Source organism: Passer domesticus, chromosome 1, assembly GCF_036417665.1.
Source record: "Passer domesticus isolate bPasDom1 chromosome 1, bPasDom1.hap1, whole genome shotgun sequence".
In the NCBI taxonomy this organism is placed as follows: Eukaryota; Metazoa; Chordata; class Aves; order Passeriformes; family Passeridae; genus Passer; species Passer domesticus.
This window is the reverse complement of record NC_087474.1, coordinates 11,822,678-11,836,897: the sequence shown is the minus strand read 5'-3', so window position 1 is coordinate 11,836,897 and position 14,220 is coordinate 11,822,678. Positions and strand designations below refer to the sequence as shown.

Here is a 14,220-nt window from a genome sequence, read left to right as displayed (position 1 = left end):
AAGAATATCAATGTGATTCTTCAAGAGGAGAATTCCTATTTACTTCAGAGAAATCTAGGGAGCTGCTCACTAAACGCTGCAGAAATAGTTTGTTAAGATTTCAAAGTTTGGATCCAACATACAGGCTATGTCAGAAGGAGGTTTTTCAGGAAGACTTTAGTAGTTTCCCTTGTTTAAGGGATGAGGAAAATGTTCTGAATTTGGTGGTTACATATGTATTTTTTTTAGAGTAGGGGAGACTTGAGAGATAAAATAAGGGATCATCTGTATGTTTCCTGTCACTGATTCCTCCCTTACTAGAAAGACTCAGATACCAGTTATCAAAGGACAAAAGTTGAATTCTAGTGCCAGGATTTTTATGACAAAGAGAAAATTGTATAAAGAAAACATTTCTTCAGTATTCTGCCTGAATCTGACCTATAATGCACAGTATAAGAACAAGAAGAGCAGCAAGACTCAGAGAGAATTTGTGAGGGTTGGACCCCTTCTTTCTTCATAAAATATTCATGTAATAAATTTACAAGTGGAAAAAGATATAACCACAATAGATAGCAGATGAATTAGGGCAACTAGTTTTGAAATCCTCCCCCAAGATCAGATTATTTTCATTTTCCAGTGTTTGGAAGAACAGCATCCCTATTGTTTTGATGAGTTTTGAAACAGTGCAGTTAGAGAATAGTTGTGTTCATAGGCAAGGTCACCTAATGGGACAATTTAGAAAGTGTAGGAGTGCAAGGAGATGGGAAGCATGATAAAATTACTGCTGCATCCTCCAACCTGTGGTGTGAAATATGGCATAGAAACATGGAGGGTCTGTTTGGTTTGTAAATCTGGTTTATAGACAAAAATGTTTTCTCAGCAGGGAAAGAGTCTTGTGTGGCCTCAGTTCTGTGATGCCTTCACTGACTCCATCATCATCATCATCCCAGAGACCACTTTGTTATCTGTGAGACATTCCTCATGGACTAAACACTGAAAAGTTTGGGTTTTGAGAATACTTTTTTTTCTTTTGATAAGAGAAACAAAAAAGCATTTCTTAAAACATTTATACACAAAATATTTTGCTTTGTGCCTTTTTTAAAAGTCTAATTTAAATGCTACCTTAATTAAATTACTGAAAGTTAGTGCCAAATGCTATGCTGGCCTTTGTTTGTACAATTAGTTGGTTAAAGCCTAAATTTACATTAATTCAGAGAGAATCTCTGACTTCAGTCTGGCAGGGGGTAGTCTATATTACCCCATAGCATGAGACTTATTTGTTACATGATGTTAAAGATCAGCTTTTGATTTTCAGTTTCTCATATCTTTTTGGAGAAGAAACATTCTTGGTTCAGAGATATATTTAATTATACTTTTTAGATAAAGTTAATCTGACCTTACAAATGTTAAGAATCAAATACAGGTGATCAAATGCTCTGTAACTACAGACTTTATTAAAGATGGCATTTTAGGGGATGTGGAGTGTAGGAAGTGAACCTGTTTAGTACCAATCCAGATCACTAATACTTCTGAAGTCTCATCTATATTTTATTTAATTTCCGTCATGTTAATTTTATTAGTATATTAAATGCTTTTTATTTTTTTCATCTTTCGTTATGTAGACTTTCTTAGGACAATTATACCCTTTTCATTCTTCTTTTTTTTTTCTTGTGGGAATTTAATTTCTTCTTTGACTTATTTCAAACATTTTCATTTAGTAATGACAGAATTACAAGTTAACCATTATTGCAGGGTCTAGGGAGCAATGGCACATTGTTGACACTGCTTGTTCCCACAGAAATAAGCTGAAATGAGTCAATAATTAGCTAGGTAGGCTCTCACTAATGTGATGGATGAGGCACCATGTATCTGGCAGACATCTTCTAAAAGCTGATCTATTATACTCCTTTTTCACCCCCCAGACTGGAATTATAATATAAATAAACCTGCAATCAGGTGAAAGCAAACTTGTCTGAGACCTTTTTGATACTTAGGAGTTAACAAGGTTTGACTGCATAATTTAGGAAAGTTTGCAAACTTCTACCTGATTAAAATGAAATGGGCTGATGCAGAAAGTCTGAGAAAGAAACTATGCTTCATAGCTTACCTTCTCAACTCAAACCTAGACAAAACTTACAAGCCAGGTATAAATTCTCCTTTGTGTTCCAGCTGTAACTAAAAAGCCAGATAGAAATAAGGAATTTATCCCATGTGATGCAGAAATAAGGAAAGAGTGAAACTCATGAAAACTGAAACCAATTGTTCTTCTATTTCTGTTCACTGAGCACAGAGTGGCAGATGACACTGAGTGTAGAGGCCCCATCCATCAGATTTAATGACCTCTTACTAAAACTGCTTAAGCATTCAACAATAAGACATATAATCATATTACAGCACTTTTCTCAGGAGAAAAATTTCACCTGTAAGTAAGAGGGAATAAAAGCCAGGAAATTAGAACTCTAGGAAAAATATTGATTTTAAAACACTGTAAGTGAAGGCAAAAGATGCATTGGTACCTGTGATTATACCTGTAACAAGGCTATTCTGTCTATTATAGCTGTAGGTGTTTTGTGAAATATTTTGTGTTTTTCCCAAAGAACAAAAGTGCCATTCTATTTGGAGCACAAAACTGGCTACAGAAATTAGTGGCTGTGGGGGAAAGGGCAGCTGACTTAGTCACTGACTGTGTTACAACCAAACCTGCTACAGCATAGAGTCACCTTACCAACAAAAGATTTTTGGCACATTGATACTGAAAAATGTATTGATTATACTGTGTAACAGGTGATATCACCATCTGTAGTAATCTCAGGGGTATCATAGGCATCAGCAGGAATAGAAAATTCGTACCTATATCATAAATCCCTCTTCTGTGCTTTGTTTTCTTTCTCTGTTGAGATTCATACCTTCATTTACTGCTCCTACTTCTAACAGTAGTTTCATTGAGATCTTAATAATTAGCCACTTTCTATGATCTTAATGTTACTTAATTTAGAATTTTTATTTGTGGATGATACTGTCTGTTTTCCTTCTTGGTTTTTGTTATTTGTTTGACTTTGGTTTTGTTTGTTTCTGGTTGTTTTCTTGGGGTTTTTTGTGTTTTTTTTTTTTTTTAATGTGTGGTTTTTTGTTCTGCTGGTTTTCTTTTTTGGCTTAAAGGAAAGTAAAGAATAGAATAACGAACATTCAAAATATGACAACACTAAGAAAAGTGTTTTCTGTGGATTAAGCCTATTTACTTAGCTGCAGTCCCAGTGGGAATGAACTTCTTCTCTAGTTTCTTTTTGATTATTGCATTTAATTTAATTTCATGAATTTTCATTTTCTTCTGTCATTCTTACTCTTTCTGATGTTTTCTTTTAGATTTATTCAAGTTTTTGGAGTAAAAGCTTGAATATGTCAGAAAAGCATTCAGCACTTCACTCTAATGTTCTTGAAATACCTCTTTCTTCATAATTATCTGTTTTGTAAAAGTTTCACTTTTATCCGTGGATTGCTTCCTAGACAATTCTTTCCCTTATATCCTTATTTTTCTTTTGTGCTCTATCTCTAAAACATTAATTAAACAATGTTTCTTTCATTAGGCCTCCTTTTGTTTCCAGAATAATGAAGGACTTCATCAAAGAAAAGGTCAGATGATACAGAAGGTCTCTATTAGATTTTTAAAAATTATGGTCTTTCTAGAAGAGAGCACACGTTGTCCTGCTGAGGCATAATTTTTAGGCTGTGCTGAGCACCTGCAGCTCCCAGTAACATTTGGAGGAATGTGTGCATCCTGAACATCTCTGAAAAATTAGTCCAGTGCCCTTCCACTGCACTTCTCCAGCCTGCCAAACACAACAGGAACCCAGTGGAAGTAAAGGGATTTATCTTGAAGCAGGTGCACATGTGGATTCAGGAGGGAGGAAAAAGGGAATGTCTGTTAGCAAAACGTGCTTGCCCACTTAATATTTCATCTAAAGTTATGTAACTTCTCATTTCATATGACCAACTTGTTGGCTATGGCTTCTTTGGAAAAATCACAGTAGATGATGCTAAATAAAGACAGAATGAAAAAAGTGAAAGGAGGGAGTTAAAACTACGTAACACTGGTTAAACCCAAACAACCCATATAATTTGGTACAGAAAAAATAGAGTAGTATAAAGGCATTTTATTTTCAGTTGACAGTTTACAAGGGATTTGGTCAGTGCTTGTGAGTCTTTGCAAGAAATGATCCTAAATATGACATATACTAGTCCTTAAGGTGGAAAAATTTGCCAAAGAAAACTTATTTTATAAGGAAAAGTCAGAAGTTGTTGCCTTGGCATTCAGGAATAGAACTGCAGACTCTGCACTGTCAAACAAGAAAAAGAAAGGTCTACAGAGCTCTCAGACAGTCCCTCCCCTGCCAAAATAGGCAGGCAAGGGGGAAGGTGGGGTGTCTTGAGAGAGAAGTGGCTAAAGCATCTATTGTATTTTAATAGTTACCAAATTGACATGCAAAGAATAAATTCAGAATGCCTTCATTAGAACTGTTTAAAATCTATTTTCTTACTAGTACAATGGTGTAGAAAAGAGTCTTTTCCTCAGGGGTGTTTGTGAGACTTGCTGTCTTTAAAAGCCAAGAGACAAAGGCCTCAGTGAAAGGCGTATTGCACATCTCCACCTAATACAGTCATGAGACCCACATATTTCCTTATAAAGAAATCAGAAGTATGCTGGTTTCAGAAACACTAATTTGGGTATGATGGAGCAATTAAAGAAAGGGAAACTGGTATGATGACTTGCCAGACCTTACTTGAACTTGTCTTGACCTGTTTTGAGTAGTTTTCTTCCTTGTTAAGCCATAAAATCTTCCCAAAGAGCAGCTGTCTATTCCCTGATTTGCTTAAGTTGTGCTTATCTTCCAATAATATTAAATAATGTAAGACTATTTTTGATACCTGTATTTTTAACAATTTTAATAACATTTGATTTCTATTAAATAGAGAATTTGCAACAGGAGTATGTTGACTATTTGATCAGTCTGGTGAATGCTAATTGGTATAACTGGACTATTAATTCTAATTGTTTTGCATTTTATTTAGATTTTAGAAGAGCTAACAATAAATTCTTTCCTTAAATGTATGGTTACCCATAAAAAGAGTTAGAAATCAACACATAAAAATTTGGTAATTTCAGTCACCAATAATGGTAATTTAAATCTAGTATATCACACTGGATCTGAGGAAACTGATTACTATTTTTAACCAAAGTAACTGTGGGTCAACTTGATTTGCAGTGAATATGAATTATGCTCATGCTCATAACATAATTGGCTTTTGCAGATAATGACCAATGCTTGAAGAACAAACAAACAATTCTGCAACTCATCTGATGTCTGATAACTTGGTAAACCAGACTAGCCAGAGGATCAGGTGTCAAAATAATCAAATTCTAAACCAAATCATAACAAAAGAAAGGTAAGAAAAGGTAACCAGTGTACCCAAATCTGTTCTATTAAGCATTTACATTTAATCCAATGGAATGTTAGTATGGCTTCTAATGTAATTTAATTTTTATACAATAAAACTCCAATTTAAGAACTACTCAAGAGTTTCTACAGAAAGTTTTGATTAAAATAACGTAATTATAGGTATAGAAAGCTACATTAGCATAAGCAAATCTCAGAGCAGCTCTGTTGTACTTCAGATGCAGAGTATTGAGCTGAAAAACTTTAATTCCAAATTAGCTTGCACAGAAATTGACACTTAGATAATAAAAGCAATTAATTATGAGTGATAAAATGTTTATAAATTCAGTCTTAATCACTTCTACCAATATTAAGGCAAAACTGTAGAATCGTTTTTCCTGAATGACAGCAAGAACTGCAAAAAAGAAAAACTTTCCCCTCTAAAATGAGTATGTCTTTTGAACCATTTTTTTTTATAGCAAGCTTGTCCAGCTGTCCTGTGCAGGTCTGAGAGCTAGAGTTCAATGATCCCTGTGGGTCCCTTCCAGCTCAGGATATTCTATGATTCTAAAATGTCAAAGCCTGACAGTCCTGAGTAGGAATAGGTCAAATCACACAAACCACATGCAAACCTCAGAAAAAAGCCATTAAAAGTCAAGCACTGAGAAATGCCCACAATCATCTTAAACAGTGCTCCCCATTTCCATAGAAGTCAATTTCTACATGGAAGTGCAAGAATCAAGTGGCTTAATTGCTCATTTTTCTGTGAGCCTCTGGGATAGGGAATGTTAGCTAATTTAATGCATAAATACTCCAGAGTAATTTCCCCCATATTTATTTTCCACTAGTGCATCAATCATACTCATTTGACAGGGCTCTGGAAAGCATAATCTTTTGGACTGACCATAAAAAATGAAATATGTTAACCTTTTCAGAAAGTAAAGGGAAAAAAAGAAGTCCCTACACAACTAAATGCAAGCACCTTGTTATACATATTTCCATGTGCATATTTCCCTAAAGATGCAGAACTTAGTAATTCCCTGTGATTCCCCTCCCTTCAGCCCTTTCAGCTCCCAGAAAGATGGAAATGGAGTAAAACAGAATCTTAGACTCCAGACCAATGTTTACATGTCCAACATTATATCGTAAAAATAGGTTATATAGCAAGGATTAATAAGAAGATAAGTTATTTCTGTAGCCAAAATTTATCAGGATAACCTAGTCTAAAACAAAAGCAAAAACTTTTCCCCTAAAATAAATAGTAAGAAAGAAAAGGATAAAAAAAGTGACAAAATAAATCTGGATGTTTCTCTATGGTTCTGAATTTTTCTGCTATTAAAAAAAAAAAAAAAAAATCCTATTTTCAATCAGATCTTTGTGTTCAGCCTTCACAGTCAAATCTTCCAGTGATGTCTTCTAAAAGTAGGTAAAGGCTATGGGTGTGCCTTTCCTCGCTTAAAGAACATGCCAAGAAACAGGAAACATGCCAAGAAAAGGAAGAATTGGGAAAAAGGAGTGTGCTGGAGTGTGGTGGTTTGTTTTTCTTTGTAATCTTAAGGTGTTTCTTATTGCGAGCTTACAGTAGTTTCTTCCATGTACCCCGTTTACGGTTTCACCCTGAAGTTGTTCACTATTTTCCTGCCTGATCCTATGTCAGTGCCCATGTCAATATTCCTTGCACCTCCCAGATTTCCAGACCCTTCCCTGCCAATCCTGGAAGTACTGCCCTCTTCCCTTGTCATCAAATGTAACCCCACCCCTTTCTCTAGAACCTTCCTTGCGCATCACCCTTCCCTCGAAGGTCCATTGGTGTGCCAAGCCTGATCCCCTCCCACGCTGTCCCCTATTGGTTGCCTAGATTCTGATCCCCACCCACATTCCTTGCCTGCTGTTCTACTCTTGGTTAAGATTCATATCCTCCCCTAGTACCCTCCCCTGTTCTTAAGCCTTTGCTACCCTGTTGGAATTGTCACTTGTCCCTGGACTTTCTTGGAGGTTGAATCCTCTTGAGAATTTATGCGAGTGGCCCCTCTCATCTCCTTTGTTTTGACTTCTTTGACTCAGGACTTTATCCTGTTGTCGCACGGCGCAGCCCGCTGCTGCTGAGAGCTACATTGCCCTGTTCACTTCACCACCACCCAGTCTGGTTCGAGGAGCAGTCGGGGGTGGCCACTCTGGGCACGGACCAGGAGGTGAGGGCTAGCTGGAAGACATCCCCAAGTGACTGCTCGTGTCACTAGAGGGTGAAAAAAAGAGAAGAAATAGCCTACTGGATCTTTGAATGTTCTTAAGAACATGTGACGTTAACTATGTGTGTTACCTGTACACCTGTAGAAATAAAGAGGTTGTTTTACTACTCTATGTATAAATATGATCATCTGGAACAGATACTGGTATGAAGAGGTAAACACATACAAGGATGTAAGTGGCTAAAGCCTCCCTGCTTAAAGACTTCAGATGGGGTTAGTAAGTCTAGAATAGTGAGAGAAAGGTGTGTAGCTGTTTTCTTCAATAAACCACACTAATTCAAAGAAAAACAACAAAAACACTTTATTTTTAATAATCCTTTTCATTTGGGGTTGGATTTTTAAAAACGTCTCTTTGTATTTTCATGGAATAGAGAAAATTAAGTGACTTCTGTTTCCCTGAAGTACCATAGAGAACCAGTAAAGCTTTGGTTGATGGAGTAGCTAATTTCTGAATATTAAGTAATTTTGTTACACCTGGAAACATCTAAATCACTGCTGGATAGCTGGTAGCTAGTCTGTTCAAAAATATAAATATACATATATTAATAAAGCTCAATTTGGGTCTCCTCGGGTGATATCTCAAAGTAACTTAACAACTGATAGAACCAGTCAGACTGTAAAAGAATGGGAGTTGTCATTTTATAATTTATCATTTCTATAAAAATCTGTCTATATTAAAGCCACTGCGTGTAAAACTTTTGAGCTACCCACTTCCTATTTTTAACACTGATAGAAAGAGGCCTATCCAGAAGGTGATTCATCAGTTTATTTTAGACACTTAACCAGGGCTGTGATGGCCTTGGAGATGATCCTGAAATGAACCACTCCCTGAGGTGCCCATGCACATTAATACACAGCATCCCCGCTCCTGAAGCCTAGTGACTGCATGAAAAAGTTTCAGTTCAGGTTTTCATTAAACTTTCTCTCCACTGATAATTCAAAGAAAAGCTGAAGAACAAAACCAGTAATGCCTTAGGAATAATTTAAGCTATTTTAATTTATTTTTTTTTTATTTTGTGTAAACTTGCTAGATTTTTCTATTTCTTTCATTATCAGAATAACTACAAAGAAGTTGACTGCTGAGTTTTTTTAGCTGTAATATGCCAGTCTTGTTGGGACTTCCGTGCATCTGATATTGTGATCTCTCCTTCAAATTAGGAATAATGTTTCTCAGGAAATTTTATTTTATTTTTTCGAGTTCACAGCTATTTATTTTAGTATTATGGATTTTGCATACACCAGGGAAAGAATCTTCTTGCTTTCATTAAAATTCAGTTACTTATTGGCAGAGAAAGGAATACTTGGCTTATTTTTGAAAGGTCAGACATGTTACTAGATGTTAATAAAAGTCCTCAGGATAATGAGAAATTATAGCGTTTCTAATATTTTATATCAAGTCTAAAATCATACCATTTTATTAGAAGGAGAAAAAGTAATTTATGACTGTTATAAATAAAGGCAACTAAGTTAACTAGCATTACAAACGTTAAGCAGTGTTTGCAAGACTTATTGATGAACAGCAACAAGTCTGGAATCTTGAAATGCCATCTTTACAGTCTATTTTAAAGTATTTCTAAATTTGAGTAGTTGTCTTCTTTGATAAACATGTGTTTATGTCTATGTTATCTTTATTGCATGTTGAGGATTGATCACTCATGGAGATTGGCCTTGATAGAAAAATAGTATGTAACCATGTGAACACTGACTGGAGAACAGCATTTGGTAAAACTGAAATCAGTAACTAAGACAATCAGTTTAGGTATGGAAGAATATCAATCATGAGAAAAGTAAGATTTTCAAGCAAAATTTTTCATTAAACTTAGACTTGGCTGACTCTAAGTAAATTATTTCTAAAACAATTTTTAAAGCTTTTAATTTTTATTTCTATTGGTGCATTAGGTCTAAATACATACAGCTTCCAAACAGCTCCAAAGGATCAAATATTTGTAATGTTTGACGCATATTTAGGAAGTTTTCTCTGCCAAAATTTAGATGTGTTTAATTTGAATATTTAACACTGTTTCTTTTCCAGAGAAGTTGATAAAACTTGTAATTGGTAATAGACGTATTCTGTTCCTATGGTAGCATTGAAGAGTTTTGAAATCTTCTGGAATATGTTGTTTTTACTTCCAAACTTTTTCTCTGATAAGGACTGAGGAATTCTTTGGACGTAGGATACAGCCATATATATGTCTTCCAGACTAACGAAATTAAAATCTATACTCTGCAGAGAAGCTTATTGTCAGAAAACTGGACAAATTCAGTGTTGGCAAGGCCTAGGTTTTGTTTATTTCATTTTAATATCTTCTAGATTCCTACACGCTGTGGATCTGCACCACACCAGTTATGCAATTAGCCAAGGCCTTGAGCTGTAAACCAAAAGCACATGTAGCATGCCCAGGTCCTCAGCAAAGACAGAGGTCACCAGCAGTGAGCAAGGCATGTCCCCTGCCAGGAAAGCCATGATACTGCACCTGCAGGGAGCAGCCTTTGAAGCAAGGGTTAATCGAGGGGTTAGCATGGTGATGCACTAAGTAGCTGGAGATGATATTGCAGTAAAACCAGTCACATGTGCAACTTATTTGGTGTAAGCCCCAACAAAGAAAACATTTAATAAGAAATCAGAGAGTGTGTGGTTATGTGTGCAATTGGAACACTTTTAATTATGGTACAGCAAAATGCTCCTTCTCAGCTAAAAGCTGTATGCAGTAGACTCATAGGAAACAGATTTGTTGCCTAGTGAATTAAAAGCAGATTAGGAAATGCTACCATTGCTTATTCTTTGTGTTCTGGTAAGACGTAATAAGGGTTAATTTAATCTGCTTGTTTATCAAGCACTACTGGAACCTGTGTGCATCTGTGTGTGTGAGAGAAAGGGAGGCAAAACAAATAATGAGGACAAATTTCATGCAGAGCCTCTGATTTGGCAATGTGTGTCTATTGCCTGAACATGCAGGAGTTTAGGAGGCTTTGCATTTGAGACTGGAAAACTAGTGTCAGATTTCAACAGATTTCCAGGTGCTTACAGATGTCCAGAAGTGTTTCTAGAATTCCTTAAGCAGGATAAGACTACTCTGACTTTGGGAATGTGGCCCTCTGAGTTAATCTGCAAGTTTTAGTGCTTAAAATACTTTAGGAATCTCATGCAGTTTTATGAACTGAGATGCAGGTGGCTGCTTTTCAGAGATTGGCTTAGCCTGTCCCACTTCTCTGTCCTGTTCTGTCCATACACTTCAGCTTCCAGCTTTCTCAGAGCTGGAAATCCTCATTCAGTGCTTTTTCTCAATTCAGCGGGGGCCCATCTCTCTTTCCAGTTCTATCACACAGTTTTAAAATCACCTTCTTCATTCTGTAATACCTTAAAATACAGGATAGTGAGTTCACAAAGAAGATGCAGTTAAGACTAGAAGCTGAAGGAATAGAACTATCATTCTTATAAAAAGATCCACACTTCCTCCAGGCTGATTTCTTTACTAAAGTTACTCAAATTCCCTAAACAGTAAAGGAATTATTTTCAAATGTTTGTCCACAGAATTTCAAGTTCCATGGAATTTCTCTGCAAGGGAGTATATAAAGACTAACCATTTTTGATGATTGTTAGACCATATTCTTCAGTTATGTTGGAAACAACTCTCACTAGGCTTAAATTTATTATCCATGCCATTACTAGAAAATATTTATGGTACCTACAGATTAGTAGAAAACCATGAAAATTATCACAAGGTATGTGTTTTTCAGAAGTGATAATGGGGAGTGAGTCTGGTGTGTCCCATTTCAACTTCTTCTTAAACTGTAAGCCTACTGGCTCAAGGTCAAGGCTCTGTGTAAAAAAGTTCCACAATAAATGTAGCTCCCAGTAGCTCTGGTTTCCTGTTTGTGCACCACAAAGCTGAAGTGTGAGTTTGCACAGCAACACGTGTGCACTGAATGTCACATTCAGTCAAAATGTACTCTGCACCATTCAGCAGAGCCCTCTTTGTTTTGTTAAATCTTAGTTATAAATACACTTTACATTATGGCCTCATGAGCTATTTGCAGAGCATTCCAAAGAGGATCTCAGCTGGTTTTGCTGACTTTTAAAGTAAAATATTATAAGAAAGAGTCAATGTCCTTATTACAGCGCAGCTGTGCATGACAGACTTTCATTTAATGTTGGAAAAAATGTCATCTATACCAACACTTGTAAAATGGCCAGAGTGTGCACAGGCCTGGGAGACCTTCTATGGAGCTATTAATTACTCAGATGCCAAATGACAGAAAGTGACAGGATCAATGGATGTCTGACCAATATTACATATTGCAACTTTTCTGATTTCCACTGCAGGAAGCTGAAGACAGAGGATTTGAGAATGAAAGAGACATAAAGGTCTCTCTGCTTAGGACCTCTCTGCTGGCACAGAATGGTTTCCACCACAGCTTTGCTGAGATTCCTACTTGTTAAGAGCCATATCTGCTTGTAAGGACATTCTCAGAAGTGAAATCATGGATGCCCTAGAGTGCCCTGGGTTATTCATAGGATATTCTCACACCATGTGAGTTTTTTGAGATTTTGTTCTTCTAAAATACTTTGTTGGATCTATCCACTGTAGTAGAAAACTTTTCACCACACATTATGTCACAAAAATGTATTCAAGTTTGAGATTTGGCATTTCAGGGTTGCGTTTCAGATAACCTTCTTTCAAATATCAAGCTTTTGCAACTCTATTTAGTTTATTTTCAGCTATATTTTCCATGTAATCTTATATTTCTTTGGATGATACTGAAAAGACAAAAGCAGTAGTTGATGGGAAGGACAACATATGTGGTTTTTTAAAACTTTTTCCACCTAATTTTTCAGACATGAGATAAAAATTCCATCTGCAACATTAATGCTGGAAAGACTATTTCTTTTACTAAAAACTGAAGATGCTTATTTCATCAGATGTCAGCCAGCCTTTTTTTCCAATTGTGCACAGTCCCCCTTCTGAAGGTTATAGTCCTATTTGGAATTTCTTTTAAACCAATCAAGACGTTGGAAACATTTTACAGAACAAAACCTTCTTATCAGTTTTTAAAAACAAGCAAACAAGCTTCTAAATTCCTAGTAGTCTTGGTAGCCGTGGAGAAAACTTGAGTTTTCTCAGTAGCTTATTTAGACACTTCCTCAGCACCTCTTTGCTGTGCTTGAGGGCAGGCAGTAAATCCTGTGGGGAAATTGGGAACGGAGGGAAGCAAGAGAAGAAGGAGTAGGGCAAGCAGGGACCTGCCATCACCGCGGCGTTGGTGGTATAGTGGTGAGCATAGCTGCCTTCCAAGCAGTTGACCCGGGTTCGATTCCCGGCCAACGCAGCTTCATTTTGACGCCGTTCCTTCCCACAGGAGGTGCTGCCATCCATTCATCCCCATCCATCCAGAGGGATGAGAGCTCCAGGAAGAGAAGGACTTCAGGAGGTTTAGTGCGGCTTGGTGCGCAGGGCAGGAGCGGGGTCGGATCCCGCGTGGCACAGGGCCAGCAAAGATGTCTCTACCAGAATGAGACAAGGGGTGGTTGTGGCTTTATTGCACTCAGGAATTGCCCATAGGTGAAGGGAGCTGGCTTTGTGGTGGTGGGACTGCCTCTGAAGCAGTGTCGGTGTCTGGGTCTGGCCTCAGTAGTGGAGATTCCTGGGAATTCTGGAGGAAGGCTACAAGGATGTTTGGAGATCGTGGCATTTCTGCTGTGAAGAAAGAAGAGAGGCCAAAGAAGGGGAATCTTTTTGATACGAGAAAATATCTGAAGGCCAGGTGCAAATAGAATGGAGCTGGACTGTGCACAGTGGTGCCCAGTGGAAGGACAAAAGGGAATGGGCACAAACAGACATATGGAAGGTGCCTTCTGAACATCAGGAAACACTTTTTCATTCTGGGTGTGGCTGAACATTGCTACAGGTTGCCCATAGAGAAGGCTGTGGAGTCTCCATCCCTGGAAATTTTCAGACGCTGTCTGGACATGGTCCTGGACAACTGAGCGTTCCTGCTTCAGCATCAGGGTCGAGCAGATGGCATCCAGAGGTCCCTTACAACCTCACCCCTCTGTGCATCAAGCCAAGCAGTCCAGCCAAGGCGAGAACTGAGGGCAGAGGAGCATACACGATGTTAATGATTTCTCTAGGAGTGGGAACAGCACCAGGAGGGGGGCTGAGGCAAGGCAGCCAAGGGAAGGGGTGTTACTCCAGCAGAGCTAGAGCAGTGCATCCCAGTTGTGATTCACTACAGAGACAGCAGCTAGTGCCTTCAGATGATACAGAAGAGTCTGGAGTCAAGCACCTCCCAGGAAGACTCGCTGTCTTGAGTCAGGTCTCTGAGAGGGATGACCAGTTTTGGTGATGCAATTAATCTTTGTCAGTCCCTTGGCTCAGAAGCTTGTTATACTTGAAATCTGACTCTTGACAACTCTTTCTGAGAAAATGTTCTATCCCAAAGCAATTTTGAAATAGTTTCTATTATGTTTCCAAAAGCTGTTTATATGACAATTGCAGGCAGGACCTACTCACACGGTAGGCTGCAGTGAATGGAAGAAAATGAAAATGAAATTATAATGA

General features: G+C 37.5%; 1 non-coding gene across 1 annotated transcript; it reads left to right on the top strand.

The window, feature by feature from the left end:
• The first annotated feature begins 12,916 nt into the window (after positions 1 to 12,916).
• Positions 12,917 to 12,988, top strand: TRNAG-UCC (transfer RNA glycine (anticodon UCC)). The gene has a single exon. It is a non-coding gene; the product is annotated as a tRNA-Gly (tRNA).
• Positions 12,989 to 14,220: the final 1,232 nt, after the last annotated feature.